The following is a 14,918-nucleotide window of genomic DNA, read 5'->3' as shown; positions in this document are numbered from 1 at the left end:
AATCCTCCGCTCTCCTCTGACACCACTAAATCTCTTCACCCCTCTGATTCCCTGCTGCGTCTTCACAATTCTCTCCGACCTACCCCTCTCTGAGGTGGAAAGTTCTGTTCTCAACAAAGGCCTTAACTTTGTCCCCTCTTGGCCACACCCTAGCGAGATCTGCTGCCACCACAACGCCAAACTCTTCTTCCGTCACCTCCAGTTCCAAGCTCACTCAAGATTCCCCAGCCTGCACCGATGACTGCTTCTCCTCTTCTTGTACAACACTCTGGTTTTCTGGCTTCTTTAGATCTTTTCATCTCCAATTGTCATCAAGATATCAACTGGCTTGACTTCAGCACTCCTCACTCCTCCTCAAACTTATCCCCTTTGAATACATTGTCCTCCACTCTCACCACACCAATCCCAACCTCACCATCAAACCTGCAGACAAAGGGGGTGCTGTTGTAGTGTGGCAAACAGACCTCCACTTTGCTGAGGTCACCTCCTCTTACTTACCTTTTGTAAAGGAGCCCACTCAGGACCATCCGATCATTGTCTCCCACCTCATCACCAATTTCATCAGCTCTGGAGATCTCCCATCCACTGCTACCAACTTCATAGTTCCCTTACAGTTCATTTCTACCTCATACCAAAGATCTGACTATCCAGGTAGGCCCACTGTTTCTGCCTGCCCCTGACCCAGTGAACTCATGTCCTCATACCTCAACTCCATTTTATCTCCCATGGTTCAGTCCCTTCCCACCTATATCAGTGACACTTCATGATCTCCTCAAAAACTTCCAATTCCTTGGCACTGGTTGCCTCATTTTCACCATAGATGACCAGTCCCTAAGCACTTCTATCCCCCATCAAGAAGACCTCAATTCTCTCTGCTTCTTTCTCGACAACAGACCCGACCAGTTCCCCTCCACCACCACTCTCCTCCATCTGGTGGAACTGGTCCTCACTCGCAACAATTTCTCTTTCTCCAAATTCAAAGTTTAGCCTGCACGGGTGCCAGCTATGCCTGCCTCTTCACTGGCCACCACATGGTAAAGACCATGTTCCAAGCCTTCCCTGGTAATGCTGCTCAGCTCTTCCTGTGCCATATTGATGACTGCATTAGTGCCATAGTGCCACTTCCTGCACCCATGGTGAGTTCGTCAATTTCATCAACCTTGCCTCTGACTTCTATCCTGCCCTTAAGTTCACCTCTTTCCCCTTTCTTGGTCTCTCTGTCTTCATATCTAGGGGCAAAATATCTACTGATATCTTTTATAAACCTACCAATTCCCATGGCTATTTTGACTATACCTCTTCCCACCCGTCTCCTGTAAAAATGCCATTCTTTTTTATTAGTTCCTTTGGCTACACTGCATCTGTTCCCAGGATGAAATTTTCCTTTCCAGTAGATCAGTGATGTCCTCTTTCTTCGAAGAACAAGGTTTTCCTTTCTCCACCATTGATGTTGCTCTCATCCACTTCCCCTCCATTTCCCGAACACCTGCATTCTTCCCATCTTCCCGCTGTCTTAGCAGGGATAGAGTTCCTTTTGTCCTCACCTACCACCCCATGAGCTTCCATATTCAACCCATCATTCTTCACAACTTCTGCCATCTTCAACAGGACCTTACCACCAAGCACATCTTCACGTCTTCCCATCCCGCTCTCCACTTTCCACAGGGATCCCCGTGATTCCCTTGTTCGTTCGTCCCTCCCCACTAATCTCCCCTGCAAGCAGCAGAAGTGCTAAGCCTGCCCATTCACCTCCTCCCTCATCTCCAAACAGTTCACCCAAACAGTTCTTTCAGGTGAGGCAACACTTTACCTGCAAATCTGTTGGGATCATCGGCTGTATCCGGTGCTCCCAGTGCAGCCTCCTCTGCATTGGTGAGGCCCGTCATAGATTGGGGCATCGCTTTGCTGAACATCTTCACTCTATCCACAAAAAGCAGGAATTCCTGGTGGCCAATATTTCAATTTCAATCCCTATTTCCATTCGGACATGTCGGTCCATGGCCTCCTCTATGGGCTAGGAACCCGAGGTCCCTCTGCAACATTGACACTGTTAAGGGTCCTGCCATTAACAGCACCTTGTCTTTTACATTTGATCTCTTAAACTGCAACACTCTGCATTTGGTCAGGTTGAACTCCATCTGCCATTGTTCTGCCCAAAACTACAAGTCGTCTACATCCCACTGTATCCTTTGCCAGTCCTCAGTGGTTAGATAGACACAATGTGGCAGATGGAGGTTAATCCTGAGAAGTGCAGCTAACTGCAGGATAACTCTGCAGGAGACTGCACTATCCCTGGTAATGTGCAATGGAGATATATACACACATCTCATAAGGCAGCAGGATAGGCAGATTAGGATTCAAGACTCAAGATTATTTATCACGCGCACTTCGTAATATTTGGGTGGTGGGGTGCAGATACATTTCTACCAAAGGAGATGCAAGGCACTATTCCTTCTGTCAGCCTGCAGACCACCCTTGGGCAAGATGTAGCATCTGCCTAGCCCCCTGACAGGATCATGTGAAGCCATGGGAACAGATAGTGAATGATCGAATGAGCAGCTGGTACATATCACAAATCGCTGACACCAGGCAGACAATCTCTGAAGAATATTGATAATGGCTGGGGTCACCTGTCTTGTAAAGACCCCATCCAGAAGAAGGCAATGGCAATTCACTTCTGTTGATAAATTTGCCATGAACAGTCATGGAAGGACCATGATCGTCTGCGTCATACGAAATGGCACATAATGAATGAGCAACCATTGAAATATACAATGAAGAGCTTCATTTGTATTGACAACCAACATAAATGAGGGTGTGCTGAGGACAGCCCACAAGTGTCGCCACACATTCCAGCTGCAACATAACCTGCCTACAATGCTCGGCAGAACAACACAGGACACAACAAACAGCAAAACAAGCCCCATGCCTCCCTCTCCCACACACACGCACGCACACATACACACACACACACACACACACACACACACAGTCTTTTAACCCCAGGACAGGATGTTATATAGTATCTGTAATGTCTTAGTTAAGATTTTTGCTGCTATGCTGTAGGCATTTCATTTTAGCAGTTCTGTAAGAGCAGTCTGTTCTGCTTTTAGCCTGTTTGAGTTTGAGCTGAGATAAGGGGCTTTGTTGTTCAACTTAGAAATGTTGTGTCAGCCAATCAGGATGGTGGGAATGGGCGGAGAGGTTTTTGTGAGGGGCACTGGTGTGGGTCGAGGTCTTTTTGCGGGGAGCTGGGAGAAGACAGGCGAGAAGATGGCTGAGGATGCCTTCCCTGTTGCGCAAGCTGCTTTGTGCAGAGGAATGGCTTCAAGGAGGAAGGACCAATACTCCCGTGAGAGAGCCCGTTTGTTCGAAGTGCATTTCAAGCGACATTCAGAAGGTGGTGTGTGCTTTCATGCAGACGAAGGGTCCAGCACACGAGTTAAATACGACTTCAAGATGAGCTCCAACCTAAGTGCACATTTCATTGTTTAATTCTGATAGTCCCCCCTTTTGGTTTTTTCTTTCTTTTCTTTAATAACTGTTTGGCCAAATAAATTAACATTCATAAATATACTCTCTTTATAACTGTATGCAGTGTACGGTCCGTTATTTCTTGCAGACAGGCAATAAATTACACAGTATTCACACAGATCGGGGTTCAGGTGGGCAAGACAGCTTAACCTCACAGGTTTAGTGGGACCAAAGTCATATCGACCTTAGATGCACGGAGTTTGAGAAAGCTGGTTTTCTCACCGCTGAGTCCAGTGGCTGTTAGTGAGGGGCTAACGAGCTACATCTCTAGGGATGCCCGGTAAAAAGGACTTTCTTATATTATATAGATTATATTTATCTAGTACAGGTATATAATAAAATAATAATAATAATAATAGGCATCCGTTAGTCTCACGAAACCATGGATTTGCGCCTTGGAAGGTTTCCAGGGCGCAGGCCTGGACAAGGTTGTATGGAAGACTGCCAGTTGCCCATGCTGCAAGTCTCCCTTCTCCACGACACCGATGTTATCCAAGGGAAGGGCATTAGGATCCATACAGCTGGACATCAGTGTCATCGCAGAGCAATGTGTGGTTAAGTGCCTTGCTCAAGGACACACACACTGCCTCAGCCAAGGCTCAGACTAGCGACCTTCAAATCACTAGACGAATGCCTTAACCACTTGGCCATGCTCCAACACATATAACATATATTGCATATATAATATGCTGTATGTAATTGTAGTATATATTATTTTACATTATAAATATATACTGTAATTAACAATATATTAGGTTATGGGAACTATAATGGATACCTGTCTTCTTGAGAGATGCATAGAATACCAGATCAAAGACAACATACTAAAAGTGCATGAAACACCCATTAGGCCACACCAACAGCACCATTCTTTATTTGTCACATGTATATTGAAACGTACAGTGAAATGTATCATGCAGCAAGGAAGTTGTGGGCATGCTATGTTGGCGCCAGAGGCACGGTGACACTTGGTCATTAACACAAATGAAGTTTTTCACTGTATGTTTCAATGTTTCGATGTAAATGTGACAAATAAAGGTAATCTTTACCCTTCCATCTTTAATCGAATCTTCAGTCACTGTTGGGATGTAGGAAATCTGGCAGCCAACCTCCCCCAAATGTCAATGAGGAAATGCACTGAATCGTTAATTTTAATGTCGGTTAAGCAATAAATGGTGTGAGAGTTCTTTCCAGGTACAGAAGACTCAGTTTATTAACTCATTCCTGGAAGAGCACCCTTAGTGTTGTACTTTGGCCTACAGAACTGCACTCAGAGTGTAAGCCCAGACTTTTGGCTGGAGTCATTTTTGTTGACTCTGGATACCGGAGTTGCCGTTGTACAAGACATCAGTGAGGCAGTATTTGGGGTATCATGCTCAGTTCAGGTCAGGCTGCTATAGAAAAGATGTGACTGAACTGGAAAAAAGTGTAGAGAACATTTACAAGGATGTTGCGGGACTTGAGGGACTTAACGATGGTCACATTTTTGCAGTATATTTCCCAGCAGAGTACGATTGACCCAGCAGAGTATGCTTGACTAAAGGTAGTTGTACATTGACTGGAGCACACGATCCCAACTCAGCAGGAACCCATCGACTATCTGCTCGCTGCTCTCAACCAACCCTTCGTCTTGACACAGCAACCTCACGCTAGTCAACCTCCTCCCTCAGAGCCCTAGACCCCAATGCCAGAATGCTTCAGATCCCCAACGTGTAACCAAAACTTCCTGTCCCAGAGCATCTTACACTTCAAGCTCCAGCCATCGCTGTATTCTACGGACTGAGACAATATTGCATTTGTCACCTCTCTCTCCTGACTGGACGAGCTCCGACCAGGGCTGCCACTAACCAGGGCAATAAATCCACCATTTGCAATAAATCTGAAGAATTCGCTACTGAAATGCGCCAAGTTTTCGATCATCTGGGAAGTGGAAGGGTGGGCAGCAGATCAGATATTTTGCTTGCATCGGGGCTCACATTTAGTGCTGGATTATACCATGGAATTCAGGACCCTTGTGGCTAATAGAGGTGGAATACAGGAGTGCTGCTGTCTCATTACCATCACGGCCTCTGAGAGAACTTGAAAGACGAGCTGTCTACCCAGGAGATGCCTGCTGACCCTGAAAGCCTCTTCACCCTGGTCCTCTGAATTAACAAGCTTCTTATGCAATGACCCACCAGGTCATCAGTTAGAGCCCCATTTCAATTCCCAAAACCATTTCAGGCTGCAGGACCTTCATCATCAACGCTTCCAGGAACCACTAAGCTCTCTTAAGCCTGCCAAGAGTATGAGTGTTGGTGGAGAAACAATTTGTGCATTTCCTGCAGAGCAGCCAATCGCTCACACATCAAATGTTCAAAGTTCAAAGTAAATTTCATTATCAAAGTGCATATATGTCACCATATACAGCCCTGAGATTCATTTTCCTGTGGGCATTCTCAGCAAATCTACAGAGCAGTGCCTATAACAGGATCAATGAAAGATCAATCAGAGTGCAGAAGACAACAAACTGTGGAAATACAAATATAAGTAACTGTCAATAAATATCGAGAACATGAGATAACAAGATAGAGAGTCCTTAAGGTGAGATCATTGGTTGTGGGAACATCTCAGTGGATGGGCAAGTGAGTGTAGTTATCCCCTTTTATTCAAGACCCTGATGGTTGAGGGGTAGGAACTGCTCTTGAACCTAGTGGTACGAGCCCTGTGGCTCTTGTACCTTCTACCTGATGGCAACAGTGAGAAAACAGCAGCTCCCGGGTGATGAGGATCTCCAATGATGCATGCTGCTTTCCTACGACACTGCGTCTGGGAAAAGGCAACCAGGTAGAGACGAGCGGCCTTCTATCTGGTAAGCTCCCCAGGCCTCCCGTTCCAGCACCGCAGCCCAACTCACTCTCTCTATCCTCCTCCACACCCCGACGGTTCTATGAACACAGGAGGCTGCTGTGGATTCAGGCATGGCAGACATCTTTCTGGAGCAGACTTTATGAGTGCGGCTTGGACTTCCTACCGAGCCTATCGCTCACCCCCTCTTCATCACAGTCATCGACAGATGTCCCTTGGGCTCTAGGATGGTCAGTGCCTGTGCACATGAGTATCAGAGAGCACCGCAGGTCTATCCAATCTCTCCTGATCATTCAACTAACACCCCTCTCATCCCGGGGTTACCACTGGCTCTCCACTTAGGATCCTCTCTTTGCACGGTCATCCAGTTCACTGCTGAGTTTGGGACCCACCTGCCTGCAGCCTCAGCTGACCTCACCCCATAAATCCCTGGAGACCAAGGAAACTGACGACCTCACCAAATTCCCACTGGAATACCATAACTTCATAGTTCAAAGTAAATTTATTATTGAAGAGTATATATATATATGTGTCACCATATACAACCCTGAGATTCATTTTCTTGCGAACATATATTTAATCAAAAAATGACCACACCAATTTGTGCATTGAAACAGTGAGCAAAAGACACAAACCATGCAAATACAAAAAGAAAAAAATACTAATAACAAATAGAGAAGCAATAAATACTGAAAACATGAGATGAAGATTCCTTGGAAGTGAGTCCATTGGTTTCAATGATGAAGCAAGTGAAGTTGAATGAAATTATCCTCCTTAGTTCAAGAGCCCAGTGGTTGAGGGCAATAACTGTTCCTGAACCTGGTGGTGTGAGTCCTGAGGCTCCTGTACCTTCTTCCTGTGACTGCAGTGAGAAAAGAACATGGTCTGGATAGTGGAGGTCCCTGAAGATAGATAGTGCTTTCCTGCGATTACACTTCGCGTAGATATGCTCAACAGTGGGGAGGGCTTTACCCATGATGGACTGGGCCGTATCCATTACCTTTTGTAGGAGTTTCCGCTCGAGGGCATTAGTGTTTCTGTAGCAGGCTGTGCTGCAGCCAGTCAATATACTCTCCACTACACACCTATAGAAGTTTGTCAAGATATCATGCCGAATCTTCATGAACTCCTAAGGAAGTAGAGGTGCTTCCATGCTTTCTTTGTATTTGCACCTACTGGAAGTGGGCTCAGGACAGGTCCTCCAAAACAGTAACACTGAGGAGCATAAAAGTAACACACATCAAAGTTGCTGGTGAACGCAGCAGGCCAGGCAGCATCTGTAGGAAGAGGTGCAGTCGACGTTTCAGGCCGAGACCCTTCGTCAGGACTGCTGCGTTCACCAGCAGCTTTGATGTGTGTTGCTTGAATTTCCAGCATCTGCAGAATTCCTGTTGGGAGCGTAAAGGTGTTGACTCTCTCTACCTCCGATCCACCGATGAGGACTGGCTCACGAACCTCTGGTTTCCTCCGCCTGAAGTCAATAATCAGCTCCTTGGTTTTGTTGACACTGAGTAAGAAGTTGTTGGTGTGGCACCACTCAGCTGGATTTTCAGTCCCCATCTTATATGCTGATTTATCTCCACCTTTGATTCGGCTACAACAATGGTGTTGTCAACAAACCTGAATATCAGAATCAGAATCAGATTTAATATCACCGGCATATGTCGTGAAATTTATTAACTTTATGCCAGCAGTAAAATGAAATACATGGTAAATATTGAGAAAAAAACTAAGTTACATTGAGTATATATGTCTATTAAATAGTTCAGTTAAAACAAGCAGTGCAAAATAACAGAAATAAAAAAGTAGTGAGGTCGTGTTGATGGGTTCAATGTCCATTTAGGAATCGGATGGCAGAGGGGAAGAAGCTGTTCCTGAATCGCTGAGTGTGTGCCTTCAGGCTTCTGCACCTCCTTCGTGACAGTAACAATGAGAAGAGGGCATGTCCTGGCTGGTGGGGATCCTTAATGATGGACGCCGGCTTCCTAAGGCACTGCTCCTTGAAGATGTCTTGGATACCACAGAAGTTGGTACCCATAACTAACTTTACAAGTTTCTGCAACTTTTGTCAATCTTGTGCAGTACCTCCCCATAAACCAGATTATGGCATTGGAGTTGTGCTTAAGCCACACAGTCATAAGTGTAAAGCAAGTAAAGCAAGAAGCTTGTGGTGAACTTATGCTGATGGAGATTGTGGAGGAGATGTTGTTGCCAATTTGAACTGACAGGGGTCTGCAAGTGAGGAAATCGAGGAAATTACTCACCCGAGCACAGGTCCACAGCAGATGCCACCTTAGCCATCACCTTCAGTAAAAGAGAAACCAGCACCCGGCCACCTCACAGGCTACACGACTACATGATCAACCTCTTCCTAGGCACCATCTCTCCCCAGGGTAGTCTGTTCTCCCTCTCTCCTCCTGAAACCCAAGCTATGAATGATCTTTTTTTCTCCAGTCCTGCTGAAGGGTCTTAGCCTGAAACGTCGACTGTGCTCTTCCATAGATGCTGCCTAGCCTGCTGAGTTCCTCCAGCATTTTGTGTGTTACTCGGATTTCCAGCATCTGCAGATTTTCTCTTGTTTGACTATGAATTGCTGAAGTGCTATAGGTTAGCTTCATTCAACTATCCCAGTCCCCAGTCTGTGCAAGGTTCTTTGTCAAAAAGAAAGATGGGGTCCTCGTCCCTGCATCGACTACCATGGATCAACATTAAGAACTGTTATCTTCTCCCTTTGATGGATAGTGCATTCAAAACACTCTGTGGAGCCCAGGTCTTCACCAAACTGGATTTATGGAATGCATACAATCTGACTCGCATCCACCAGGGAGATGAGTGGAAGATGGTGTTCTTCCACTCACTATCCAATATGAATACTATGTGATGCCTTTCAGAATTTCTAACAGTCCCATCATTTTCCGAGCCATCATCAGTGAGCTCCTCCTGAGCATGCTACACAGGTATGTGTTTGTCTCTCTCGATGACATTCTCATCTTCTCCAAGGACCTCCAGGACCATATCTGTCATGTCCATTTAGTCCTCCAGCATCTCCTTGAAAACCATCTGTACTACAATTTGGATAAATTCCAGCTCCACACCCCGGTTCTTTCCTTCCTGGAAGATGACCTTTCACCCCAAGGCATAACCATGGACCCAGAGAAAGTGCACACCATTGTCGAATGGCCCCAGCTGCTTTCCCTGAAACAGCTACTGCACTTCCGGAACATCTCCAACTTTTCATCAGAAACTACAGCCAAACTGCCGCTCCTCTCACCTCCCTCACCAAGTTGACTTCCTTGTAGATAACTTGGTCTGCTGCCACGGACCGCGCTTTTGAGGAGCTCAAGAGAAGCTTCACCACTGCTTTCATTCTCTGTCATCTGATCTTTTGAGGTAGAGGCGGATGCATCTAACATGGGGTCTGGGGCCATCCTCTCCCAGCGAGGACTGAACAGGGAACTTGTGTCTTCTTCTCACACAAGTTCAACTCTACACAGCACCTTTATGGAGTAGGAGACAGGGAGGTTTTTTTAGATTATGAGGACACGCAGTCCTCTTTTATTGTCATTTAATAATGCATGCATTAAGAAATGATACAATGTTTCTCCAGAATGATGTCACAGAAACATATGACAAACCGACTGAAAAACTGACAAAAAACACATAATTATAACATATAGTTACAACAGCGAAAAGCAATACCGTAATTTGCTAAGAACTGACCTTGGGCACGGTAAAAGTCTCAAAGTCTCTCGATAGTCCCATCATCTCACGCAGATGGTGAACCTCCAGTGCCGCAAACTTGCCAATGCAGCATCCTGGAAGCATCCGACCACAGTCTGACTTTGAGTCCATCCGAAAACTCCAAGCCTCCGACCAGCTCTCCAACACTGAGCACCATCTCCACAGAGCACTTCGACCCCAGCCCCGGCAACAGGCAATAGGCAAAGCCGAGGATTTGGGGCCTTCCCCTCCAGAGATTCTCGATCGCACAGTAGCAGCGGCAGCAAAGCGGGCATTTCAGAAGTTTCTCCAGGTGTTCCTCTGTGCTTCTCACGGCTGCCTCCATCAAATCAGGATTGTGCACGGTCCCCTAGTTAACACATATCGATATCATTCGGAACGGCCACGCGCGCTGTGTCATGTCGCCATTTTTTCCTCCCTCCCTTCTAATTTGCCATTAAGTGGGTCTTGGAGGAATGGAGACATTGGCTTCTGGGGAACACCGAGCCCTTTCTGATATGGGCTGACCACCAGAACCTCATATCCATACAGCAGACATGCCAATTCACCCCACGTCAGACTCACTAGGCTCTCTTCTTCAAGCAAAATCCATCTTCACCATCTCCTGCTGACCTGGCTCCAAGAGCACTAAGGCCAACACCCTGTCATGATTGTTTGACCCAGGTGAAACAGAGATCGCACCTCAGCCCATCCTTCCATCCTTGTAGACCCTCCACCCTGACCATCTGGGATTTTGAGATCCAGATCCACCAGACCCTACAGCATAAGCCTGCTCTGGTGGACACAGTTGACAAATGTAGGTATGTGCCCGTCCATGCACTCTGCAGCTCCCCGATGGGCACACTTCTCACCCCTCTCTGGCCATCCAGGTGCACAGTGGGCTCTGGATCTTCTGCGATGCCTGTTCTAGTGGCCTACCACGATCGCAGCTGTATGTCAGTTCGTCACTGCTTGCCCTCAATACGTCCAGTCCAATTCGTCCAACCAGTAGCTCTCTGGGCTACTGGTCCCCCAATGCCTGTAGTTCAACATAGGCATGGATTTCATCACAGGTTAGCCATCATCCAATGGGGCCATGGTGATCATCACAATGGAGGACCAGTTCTCTAAGGCAGCCCACTTTGTTGCCCTCCCCAAACTTCCATCAGCCACTGAGTCGGTGGACCTGATTTTCCAACATGTAGTTCGCATCTGCACTTCCCCTCAGAACAGTGTGTCAGACCAGGACCCATAACTTAACTCCTGCTTACAAGCCAGTCTTCTGCTCCCTTCTCCACACCGCAGTGAGCTTCTCCTCTGGCTGTTATCTGCAGGCCAACGGTTAATCAGAAAAAGCCAAAAAGCCAATCAGCAAGTAGAGAAGTCTCTCCTTGCATGCCACCTCTAACCCTTCCACATAGAGGAATTATCTGCTCTAGGCTAAACTGTTCCACAATCTATACATCTCTTCTGCCATAGGAATGTCACCCTTTGAAGTACTTCATGGTTACCAACCTCTGCTGTTCCCCATGGAGGAGCCGACAATAGAAGTCCCGTCTGCCAGGACACTAGTTCGCCAATGCTGAGTTGCTTGAAGGAGAGTACAGAGTGCCATCCTAGCTGCCAACCATGCCCACTGCCATTGGCATCCAGCCATACTACTCCAGCCTGGGGACCGTGTCTGGCTGTCCATCTGAGATCTATCCCTGCACACCGACTCCCACACCTCTCACCCAGTTCATTGGTCCCTTCAAGATTACCCATCGCATCAACCCATTTACTTACCATGTTCAACTACCACCATCCCTCAAGATTATACCTACCTTTCATGTGTCCTGCCTCAAGCCCATTGACCATGGACATCTCAACCCCCTGAGCCTGCACCTCCAGAACCAAGGATGGCGGAAGGTGGTCCAGTGTACACGGTTAACTCGGTCGAGGATAGAGTGTGCAATACCTGGTTGACTGGGAAGGATACGGTCTGGAGGAGAGGTCTTGGGTGTCATCCAGTTTCATCTTGGATCTATTGCTCATCGAGGTGTTCCACTGGACCATCTGGATCATCCTGGGCCATTGGGTGCAGTCTGCAGGAGGGGGACAGATTCCTATCTGACCTGCAGAAGCAGAAACCTCCCAGTCTCCACCCAGCTAACAGAAGTCACCTGCTACTCGTTTCCAACTCATCTCCTGCAGCCTATTTAAACCCAGCTCTCATCCACAGTCTTTGTTCATCCATTGAACCAGCCAGCCTCAACCAGCTGCTCCTAGCCTTCAGTCCTCTTGTTGCCTTGTCCTGTGAAGTATCTGTTCTCTCTTGTTTTGTGGCATTTCGTGATTTGTTATTTTGCAGTTTATTTGTAAAATATTTTTTAACCGCTAAATTGTCTCCACAGCTCTGCTTTTAGGTCAGGCGTCTTCTACATTTCCTGACACATGAGGGGTATAAATAAGGTGGTTATAGTCTTTTCCCAAGGATAAGGAAGTCTAAAACTTGTAGGGTGCAGGTTTAAGGTGAGTGACAAAAGGTTTAAAGGGAACATGGGGATCAACTTTTTCACATAGAGGGTGGTGAGATGCAAGAGGAAGTGGCAGATGCAGGTACAATTGTAACATTTAAAAGATATGTCACCAGGTACATTGAACAAAAGGTTTAGAGCGAAATGGGCCAAATGTCTTGGTCGGAATGGATGAGTTGGGCCAAAGGGTCTGTTTCAGTGTTAGATACCTCATGAATACCATAATGAGATTGGTGTCATTAGGTGCGAGATAGTCTCAATGGGCTGAAGGACTGTCTGCGTCTACGTTACAGATCAATGTCATTAACCTTAAATTCCCAAGAACACAAAGAATGGTCTCCTTCAGAGCTACAAGTTCCTAGGAAACTATAAAATTGGACATCACTAATATGAAGGAACTGCAGTAATCATCTCTGCCTTCCTTATAAGCGGAATATTGAGGGGAAAGATTTGCTAGAGGTGAAGAATTATGAAAAGACCTCGGTTCTGTTACTAATAGCATTTGATGGCTCTGGGCCTGTACCAGTTGGAATTTAGAAGAATGAGAAGGGATCTCATTGAAACCTACCAAATATTGTAAAGTCTAGATAGAGTGGATGCGCAGAGGATACTTCCAATAGTGGGAGAGTCTTTGAAGAGAGATTCGGAGGAAATTTGTTAGATAGAGAGTGGTGAATCTGTGGAATTCATTGCCACAAACAGCTGTGGGGGCCAAGTCGTTAGGTATATTTAAAGTGGAGGTTGACTGTTTCTTGATTAGTAAGAGTGTCCAAGGTTGATTAGTAAAAGTGTCCAAGGTTGTGGGAGAAGGCTGGAGAATGGGGTTAAGAGGGAAAATAAATCAGTCATGGCCATATGGGAGAAGGGACTCGATGGGCTGAATGGCCCAATTCTTATGGTATTATGCTCTAATTTTACTTTGACTAATAAGCTGAAACTGTTGAGAGAATATGAATTTTTAAACATAACAACTGTATGTTCTTTTCTCCGGTGTAGTTCTGCAGGAGGAATCTTCAATCCCTGGTTGAGCCAGGCTCTCCCAAGAGAGTTGGCAACTCTTGTCCCGTGAACTGGACAAGTTTATGTAGGCAGCACTGTAGTGTAGCAGTTAGTGCATTGAATTTACAGCGCAAACAACCACCAATCAATCCAACCCTTCCGTCCCACATAACCTCCATTTTTCTATCATCCATGTGACTCTCCAAGAGTTTCTTAAATACCACTATTGTATCTGCCACTACACCCACCCCTGGCAGGGTGTACCACACACCCAGCACTCTCAGTGTGAAAAAAACCCTATACTTTCCTCCAATCACTTCAAAATTATTCTCCCCTGGTAGCAGCCTAACAGCCTGTACTATACTGTTATGTTGTATGTTGCATATTCTGACCTGTATGCAGGGTACAGAAAATAAGATTTTCATCGTTTCACTGTCAAAGATTTTCATCTTGGTACATGCATCAATAATAAACCAATTTGCCCATTTACTATTACTGGATTCCTTCAAAAACAACAAGGTCGATTAAAGGATAGACACTAAAATTTGAATAGCAACTTTTACAAGCTCCCAAAGCACTTCTCAACTAATGAAGTAATTTGGACACATGGTTAATCCTATAAGTTTTCTATTACCATCAAATCTGTTTCCCGAGCTCCTCAGTGAGGAATAACATGCAAGGAATTTGCATGCTCTACAAAGCAAGATGTCAAGGAGTAATTTGGTTTAGTGTCCGACCTGAACGATACTATGACAACGCAGTGCCCCCTTTTATTTTAAAGCTTAGCGTTTTCACATCTGCATCGAAACTTACAGTGAAATGAATCATATGCATCAAATTAACAAGGATTGTGCTGGGCATCCCACAAGTGTCGCCACATTTCCTATGCCAACAGACCACGCCCACAAAACGAATCAGAATCATTTCAGAGGACACGTCCTGGGCCCAGCACGTAAGAGCAATTGCCAGGAATGCACGGTAGTGTCTCTACTTCTTTGGAAGTTTGTGAAGATTCGGCATGACATCTAATACTTTGACAAACTTCTATAGATATGTGGTGGAGAGTGTATTAACTAGTTATATCACAGCCTGGTATGGAAACACCAATGCCCTTGAATGGTGAATCCTGCAAAAGATAGTGGATATCAGTCCATCTTGGACAATGTCTACCATCCACTACATAATGGACTGGTTGGGCACAGGAGTACATTCAGCCAGAGACTCATTCCACCGAGATGCAACACAGAGCGTCATAGGAAGTCATTCCTGCCTGTGGCCATCAAACTTTACATCTCCTCCCTT

This window comes from Mobula birostris, chromosome 11 (genome assembly GCF_030028105.1).
Source record: "Mobula birostris isolate sMobBir1 chromosome 11, sMobBir1.hap1, whole genome shotgun sequence".
NCBI lineage: Eukaryota > Metazoa > Chordata > Chondrichthyes > Myliobatiformes > Myliobatidae > Mobula > Mobula birostris.
This window is presented reverse-complemented; position numbering follows the sequence as displayed.